The sequence below is a fragment of the Lathyrus oleraceus genome, chromosome 6 (assembly GCF_024323335.1).
Source record: "Lathyrus oleraceus cultivar Zhongwan6 chromosome 6, CAAS_Psat_ZW6_1.0, whole genome shotgun sequence".
Taxonomy (NCBI): domain Eukaryota; kingdom Viridiplantae; phylum Streptophyta; class Magnoliopsida; order Fabales; family Fabaceae; genus Lathyrus; species Lathyrus oleraceus.
Window position 1 is genome coordinate 196,564,681 of NC_066584.1, and position 9,178 is coordinate 196,573,858.

Genomic DNA, 9,178 nt, shown 5'->3' on the forward strand with positions numbered 1-9,178 from the left:
TAGCATCTTTCAAAAGTTGTTCTTCGCTTTTCTCTTTCTTTCTTTTCATGTTGTTTTTCTTTTTTTTTTTCTTTTTTTTCTTTTATACGACATTCACTTACTATTCATGTACTGCAAAGCTACCCCAAACTTAAAGGTTGCTATACCAACAGCAACCCCAAACTTAGATAGAAACGTAGATATGAAATCAATTCTCACATACTCTGAACAGGGTAAGATAGGTCCAAGGTCATGGCTTTAGAAAAAAAACGGGTATATCAACCATAAATGATTAAAGGCTCAACAGGGTAAAACAATGGATAATAATAATAATGGGATGGCTAGAAAGGCTCTAGGTGATAAACAAAAAACATGCCTCAGTGTGTGTATTCGTACAGCTAATAATAACAAAAGAACGTACGCAAACCAAGATTGATAAAGACATACCTGATATCGCTCATATGATAATAAGTGTTTGGCTTTTTATGAACTCACCAGGACGGGTTAAGCTGACTTGTTCTATCATACCTCTGAGTTCAAAGCTCATGCTCGTGGTTCTGATGTTAATCTTAACCAGTGCGTCCAATCATAACCAACAGTATCTACAGTCAGGGGACTGAAAGAGAGAACGCCCAAGTAGTTGGTGTATGTGATCAAGAAAACCAATAGCCAGACATAGTCACGTATCTAATGAAATAAACAGGAAACTGGAGGTAAACCAAATCAAATTCATTAGAATAAGCCAACCCATAATAGGTGGTTACATCAAAGCAACAGAAATTAAATACTGAATAACTAAAAAAACAAAAATTACACAAAGAAAACCAAAAGTACAAAAACAACAAGCAAAATCAATCACTCTGTCCACCGTCCTGCATATGGGTATCAAAGTTAATCATATCTGTCGGATCCAACATAGTCTGCCCTCGTGCGAAGGCAGAGATAGGCGTCAACGTCTCCGTGTGGCCCGACGGAGACTGCTGCTGAGGAGGTGTCTGGTGCGGTGGCTGCTGCGGTGGCTGCTGCGGAATCTCTTCCCCTATCTGAACTGGCTGGTTCCACCAAGGAAAGGTGAACTGGCCAAAATGAGGTGTTGGAGGCGATCCGGAGAATCTATCTCTGAAGCGCTGTGCCTCCTCCCACAGATCAGTCTGATGAGTCAGAACTCTCCCTGACAGCCCATACTGAAAACAGAAGTCCTGCATAACACAAAACTGTGACATCTGCATCCGGTACTCTCTGGAGTTCTCATCAATTGGAGGAGGCTGAGGTGGTTGTGTCTCTGTTGCATTCGGCTGAGCCTCCTGGTGTGGAACACTGGTGCTTCCCTCCCTGTCTCGTGGTTGCCTCAGAGGTCGGGGCGGATCATCTGTGACCGTCCTCTCCTTCATCCAATGGGCGTTCAGCGGTGCAGTCGGTCGCAACATCAGCGAATCAGAGAAATCCGGAACACCCGCTTTCTTGCACAGCAGGTAAATCACAGTCGCGTGGCCTAAGGATTTCTTAGGCGACTGAGCGATGTCATCCATATCAGCAGCGATGATCTGTCCAATATTCACTTGTTTCTGATGCAGGATCTGATGGAGAAGCAGGGCACGTTCGGATATCAATTCTGACCCGCTCCGATTCGTACTCAAATTGTGATGAATGAAATAAGCCAATGCCTTAGGAATCGGAGCGAGATCAACCACCATAATCTTCGCCGGAGAAATTTTTGAAGTGGGTGCCCAATCGTGACCTGGCCTAATCAGTGAGTTCTTCATATCAGTGTAAGGCCAGTAGTTCTTGTCAGACCGTTTCATTTCGGCAAACGGGCAAATGGAATCATAGAATTTGCATTTCAGCACACTGTTAATCGTCTTCCCATCATATTTGATCACTTTGCCCCTTACCCATGAAACGAACGATGCATTCCCTGTGGGGTCTTCCTCATCAGATGTTACCCGTAGTGCATTGGCGTAGAACTCCCAGATCAGATCCAGTGAAACCAGTTGGATTTTGTCATTGAAGTATATTAGCTTCTGCTTTTTCAGAATATTAGTGACCTCTGGATACGTGTCATTCTGATACATCCAATGTTTTTCTTCGACCATGTTGCGACTCTTGATTTGCTCATATCTATCTTCATGGTAGGTGGTACGGAATGTGTTGACCTTGTTTGGTGATTGGGACATGATATTGATCTGTGGACTGAATGAAAAAGAAGAAAACAGAGAAAAATCAAAGCAATACGCACAAAACACGTAACGAAAACAGTGAGAAAATGAAGTCCATACGGACAAAAACTATATAAGCATGCCCCTAAACTGATACGCGTATGATACGCTGCTAATACGCGTATGATTCTGCCATACGCGTACCATACGCGTATCAATATGCCATACGCGTACCATACGCTGCTGAATCAAGTGCAAAGAGTGATCTGCGTAACAGATCACGTATCATAAAGTGATACGCATATGGCCGGTCCCTTACGCGTATCATACGCGTATTCTTCTCCTATACGCGTATCATACGCGTTTCACCAGAGGGGCGCATTTTTTGTGTCCAATACGCGTATCATAAGACCCATACGCGTATTGGCAGTGTCTCACTTTCTTTTTCAAAAAAAATTTCTATTTTAATAACATTTCTTTGATTTTCAAAAAAAAAACTGACTCAGCAAAAATAAAATAACACTAACAATCAAACCTCCCTTGGGTTGCCTCCCAAGCAGCGCTTCGTTTAACGTCGCATGGCTCGATGGGACACCTCATACTCAGATGAGTTTAACAGTTTCAATCGGTCCCCCTTCACCAGGATTGTATGGTTTCAACCTCTGACCATTAACTTTGAAGGTGTCGCCATTCTTCTCATTCTTAAGCTCTATCGCTCCATAAGGAAGTACTTTGTTAATGACGAACGGGCCAGACCATCGTGACCTCAATTTCCCTTGGAACAGCTTCAACCTGGAATTAAACAGCAGTACAAGTTGTCCCTCCCGAAATTCCCTTTTCTGGATCTTTTGATCATGCCACTTTTTTGTTTGTTCTTTGTAAATTTTGGCATTTTCATAAGCTTGATTCCGGAATTCTTCCAACTCATGAAGTTGAAGAATTCGGGATTCACCAGCTTTGAAAAGATCATAGTTAAGGAATTTGGAGGCCCAGAAGGCTCTGTGCTCAAGTTCGAGTGGTAAATGACAAGCCTTACCGTAAACTAATTGATAGGGAGACATACCTATTGGTGTTTTAAATGCAGTCCTGTATGCCCACAATGCATCATCCAGCTTTACTGACCAATCTTTCCGAGAAGCACTTACCGTTTTTTCTAAGATTTGCTTTATTTGACGGTTGGATACTTCCACTTGCCCACTCGTCTGGGGGTGATATGGTGTGGCTATCTTATGTTTGACATTATACTTCTTCAACAGATTCTCCAAGAGTTTATTTATAAAATGTGTACCTTGGTCACTAATTAAAGCCCGTGGTACCCCAAACCTAGAGAAGATGTTATGCCTCAAGAACTTCACCACCACTTTAGCATCATTTGTTGGTAATGCCACAGCTTCTACCCACTTTGACACATAATCGACCGCAACCAATATGTAATTCTTACCAGATGATGGCGGAAAGGGTCCCATAAAATCAATTCCCCAAACATCAAACAGCTCCACTTCTAGCATGGAGTTTTGCGGCATCTGATTCCGTTTTGTAATGTTACCTGTTCGTTGGCACCTATCACATTCTTTGACTATAGAATTTGCATCCTTGAATAACGACGGCCAATACAAACCCGATTGGAGGACTTTTGCTGCAGTTCTATCTCCACTGAAATGTCCACCATACTCTGAATTATGACAAGCTTTCAGAATGTCGGCTTACTCTCTTTCTGGAACACATCTTCTGATCAAACCATCCACTCCCTTTTTGTAGAGAAATGGATCATCCCATAGGTATAACCTGCAATCATAAAGAAACTTTTTCTTTTGGTGAGAATTAAAGTCATCAGGTATAACCCCACCTACCACATAGTTCGCATAGTCAGCAAACCATGGTATCTCCTGAACAGCAAGTATTTTCTCATCAACGAATGTGTCCCGAATAGGATGATCCTCCTCAGTTTCTTTGATTGGGGACATGCGAGATAAGTGATCCGCGACCGTGTTCTCGCACCCCTTTTTGTCTTTGATTTCCAAATCAAACTCCTGAAGGAGGAGGATCCATCTCAAAAGTCTCGGCTTTGATTCCTGCTTAGCAAACAAATACTTTAAAGCAGCATGATCAGTATACATAATGACTTTTGAACCAAGCAAATATGATCTAAATTTGTCAAAAGCATAAACCACGGCCAACAACTCCTTTTCGGTAGTTGCATAATTCATTTGGGCCGGGTTAAGGACATGACTAGCATAATAAATCACATGCAATAATTTGTCCTTTCTCTGTCCTAGGACAGCCCCCACAGCAAGGTCACTTGCATCACACATTATTTCGAAAGGCAAGGACCAATCGGGGGCGATTACAACAGGTGCACTGATCAACTTACTCTTTAAAGTTTCGAAAGCTACCATGCAGTTTTTATCAAAATTAAATTGCTTGTCTTTGACTAGCAAATCAGTCAACGGTTTGGCGACTTTTGAGAAGTCTCTGATAAACCTGCGATAAAAACCTGCATGACCCAAAAAACTCCTTATCCCTTTTTCATTCACAGGAGGTGGGAGGTTAGCTATCACCTCCACTTTGGCTTTATCCACTTCAATTCCTTTGTGGGAAATTTTGTGTCCTAGCACAATTCCTTCCTGCACCATGAAATGACATTTCTCCCAATTGAGAATAAGGTTAGTTTCCTGACATCTTTGCAAAACAAGAGACAAGTTAGCTAAACAATTATCAAAAGAAGAACCAAACACAGAGAAATCATCCATAAACACCTCCATATACTTCTCAAGCATGTCGGAGAATATAGATGTCATACATCTCTGAAAAGTAGCTGGGGCATTGCACAGCCCAAATGGCATCCGTCTGTAAGCGAAAATACCATAAGGACATGTAAATGCAGTTTTTTCCTGATCTTCCGGGGCTACAGCAATTTGGTTGTATCCCGAATATCCATTCAGAAAGCAATAATACTCATGACCTGCAAGTCTTTCTAACATTTGATCAATAAACGGGAGAGGAAAATGGTCCTTTCTTGTTGCAGTGTTCAGTCTTCTGTAATCGATGCATACTCGCCACCCTGTCACTGTGCGAGTTGGGATCAGTTCATTCTTTTCATTTAAAATTACTGTGGTTCCTCCTTTCTTGGGTACCACATGCACTGGACTCACCCACGAGCTGTCAGAAATGGGGTAAATCATTCCCGAATCTAACAACTTTACAACCTCTTTCCTTACCACTTCTTTCATTGCTGGGTTTAACCTCCTCTGTGGTTGCACTACTGGTTTCTGATTATCCTCCATCAGTATCTTATGCATGCATACTGTGGGGCTAATACCTTTTAAATCCTCAATAGTCCACCCAATAGCACTTTTATGCTTCTTTAGTACCTGTATCAACTTTTCCTCATCTATGGCATTTAGCTCAGAACTGATAATAGCAGGATAATTTGTTCCAGATCCTAGAAAGACATATTTAAGATTTACAGGCAATTGTTTTAATTCAAAATTTATACCTGGTTTACTTACCTTTTCATTTTCTAATTCTGGTGAAGATCTCAGATCCTCCCACCGACGTGGTTTGGATTTCATCCAAAGAGGTTGTGTATCCAGCATGGCAAGCACTTCTTTTTCTTTTTCATCATCATTCTCTTTAATCTCTCTGACCGACAGACTCAGAATTCTTTCCAATGGTAATTCAGGAAACTTTCTTTGCATTGTGCTAGTTACCATTTGATCAATTACTTCAACAGAATGGTTTGTACACATCTCCTCTTTATGTTTCATAGTTTCCCGGACATCAATTCTGAGCTCTTCATCATACACCTTTAGGGTCAAGGTACCTCCCTCAATGTCTATCATGCATCTACCTGTTTCTAAGAAAGGTCTTCCCAGAATCAGAGGTATCTCTTCATCTTCTGGCATTTCCAAAATTACAAAATCAACAGGAAAAACAAATTTATCAACCTTGACCAGAACATCCTCAACTACCCCAAAAGGTCTCTTCACTGAGTGGTCAGCAAATTGAAGTGTCATTCTGGTATCCTGAACATTTCCAATTCCCAGCTTCCTGTAAATAGACAAAGGCATAAGGCTAACACTAGCCCCCAAATCAATCAGCGCCCTTTTAAAAGACCTATCTCCAATGGTACACGGGATGGTCACAGAACCTCTATCTGGCTTCTTTACTGGAATCTTCATACCCTGCAAAATAGCACTACAAGTTTCAGTTAATATAACAGGGTCAGTGTCAGTGGTGCGCTTCTTGGAGATGATGTCTTTCATGAACTTCGCATAGATAGGCATCTGCTCGAGTGCCTCAGAGAATGGAATATTGATTTCTAGTTTCCTGAACAACTCCATGAATTTCTGAAAATTTTTCTCATCTTGCTTCTTCTTTTTGTTTCTTTGTGGAAATGGAAGCTTAATGATGGGTTTTGGTTCAGGTAGCTTTTCTTGCACCACCGGCAGTGTCACACTTTCTTCCTCAGTTGGTGTCTTGTTTTCTAAGATTTCCAGGTCCACTTCAAGCAATTGATCTTCTTCTTCATCCTTCTTCTTAAGATCTTCAACAGATTTCCCGCTTCTTGTTGTTACCGCACTCACATTATTGTGCTCCCTCGGATTTGTCATTGTTGCACTAGGTAATGCGCCTGGTGTTTGGGAATTTGTTATCTGTTGTGCTATCTGACCCAATTGAATCTCCAGATTTTTAATGGATGCATTGGTGCTCTTCTGATTATTTCTGGTTTCTTCCTGAAATTGCATACTCTGGGTAGCCATCTTCTCTGGTTCTGCGTCAAAATGAAAATCAGCTGAGGCCTTACCTCGCATACACAGATAAGACAGAAGTTAGTTATAATAATAATAAAAATAAAATTAGCAATAAATAAAATTTTGGATGCAGAGCAACAAAATTCTAATTGAAAATAACTTAATAAACTCTACTATCTTTGGCAGTCCCCGGCAACGGCGCCAAAAACTTGATGGGAAAATAGCAAGTGTACTATTTTTCGCACTATAGTAATAAAAGGGAATTTCCCCGTTTGTCGATCTCAAGGACTGCTTGACGATACAGAGTTTATAGATTGTTTCAATTAGACAAAAGTCGTTGGTTTTTGTGTGGTGAGTAATTGTACTACCAATTACAAATAAAGAAAACAAGTAAAAAGGTTGAACGAGATACAAATGAGAGAAGATTGCTAGGGTTCGGTGAATGAATCTTCCTGTAACAGATATAATTTATGAAGACTTAGACAATATTCTTGTCAAATTAATTCCGGTCCTCAAGGGTATCTATTCCTAAGTCCTTAGTAATAGACCTTTGATTATGTAACCTAATTACTATGTCCATAAACAATTAGGTTCATACTCAAGCATTCACATATCAAGAATTACCGGTCAGATAGAAAATCCCTAGTCCTAGGTTATTTTTACTATCCAAAGTTCTTATCCAGGTCAATGAATAATCGCTGTCCAGCTTACACTATTCATATTAATCATCATTCGTTGGTCCGACGAATAAAGCATAAAGAACGGCGATAAGAACAAATTAATGGAAAAGAAGAAATAAGCAATACATTCATAAACATCAAATCTGTCACATTCAGAATCAGGGTCACCCCCCTAGCAATGGGGGGTTTAGCTACTCATAATAGAAGTAAAAACAAAGATTAATATTGTTGTCATTATAGAATTTCGTGAGGAATCAATCTTCAATAGTCGGAAAACTCTTGAACATATGAATCCTTTGATATTCGTTGAGTCTCCAGCTCTCAAAACGCGTCTTTTTTCTCCAAAAAATGTCCAACCCCCGGAAAATCGTGGTCTGGCCTCTTAATAGCTATTCAGTTGGATTTTTCCTGAATTTGTGCTCCATACGCGTACTGCGCTGTCCCATACGCGTACTGCCTAGTATGAGACGTGTATTGGACGTAACACAGCCTCTGGTACGCGTATTGCCCAGACTGGTACGCGTATTGCCCAGGCTGGTACGCGTATTGCCCAGGCTGGTACGCGTATCACCAGAAGCTTGTCTTTTGGCTGAATTTTCCTTCCCTTTGGTCATTTACGTATGCTACGCGTACTGGGAAGGTCCATACGCGTATCATGTAAGGCCATACGCGTATGGACAGCAGGTTCTCCAAAAATTGGCTTTTTCTTCCGTTTTCTTGCTCGGGCTCGATTTCGCATCTTACATTTGATTTCCTGAGCTTCCAAACTAGCTTTTTACCTGCTAACATACCAAAAAGTGTAAAATATCCTCAAGAAACTCATAAGTAACAACACACTTAATATTATAGAATTGAGCTTATATCTAACTAAAAATGCTTCAATTTACACAGTTTACCTGACTTATTTTCGGTTAAATAGTGGACTGTCTAGCATAAATGGTGACTGATCACTAAGCCGCCCTTTCGGGTTTTCAACTTAGCGAGTTATTCTATTTTTTTAGGCGAAGTATTTCTTGACTGCATCCGAATTCACGGGACGAGTAAAATCCTCCCGATCCATAGTTGTAAGTATCAAAGCACCGCCTGAAAAGGCTCTCTTAACAACATATGGACCTTCATAGTTTGGAGTCCACTTGCCCCTGGAATCGGGCGCGAAAGACAAGACCTTCTTGAGCACGAGGTCACCCTCTCGGAACACACGAGGCTTGACCTTCTTATCAAAAGCCTTCTTCATTCTCTGCTGATACAACTGACCATGACACATGGCAGTCAATCTCTTCTCTTCAATCAAATTCAACTGGTCATAGCGACTCTGAACCCATTCAGCATCAGTCAACTTGGCCTCCATCAAAACTCTCATTGATGGGATCTCCACCTCTACTGGGAGTACGGCCTCCATGCCATAGACAAGAGAGAAAGGGGTTGCCCCTGTTGAAGTGCGGACAGATGTACGATATCCATGCAAAGCAAATGGCAGCATCTCATGCCAATCTTTGTACGTAACAACCATCTTTTGGATAATCTTCTTGATATTCTTATTAGCAACTTCAACAGCCCCATTCATCTTGGGTCTATAAGGAGAAGAATTATGATGTGCAATCTTGAACTC

General features: G+C 41.1%; 1 pseudogene; it reads right to left on the minus strand.

The window, feature by feature from the left end:
- Nucleotides 1-830: 830 nt before the first annotated feature.
- Nucleotides 831-5,902, minus strand: LOC127094736 (uncharacterized; annotated as a pseudogene).
- Between the last annotated feature and the right edge of the window lie 3,276 nt (nt 5,903-9,178).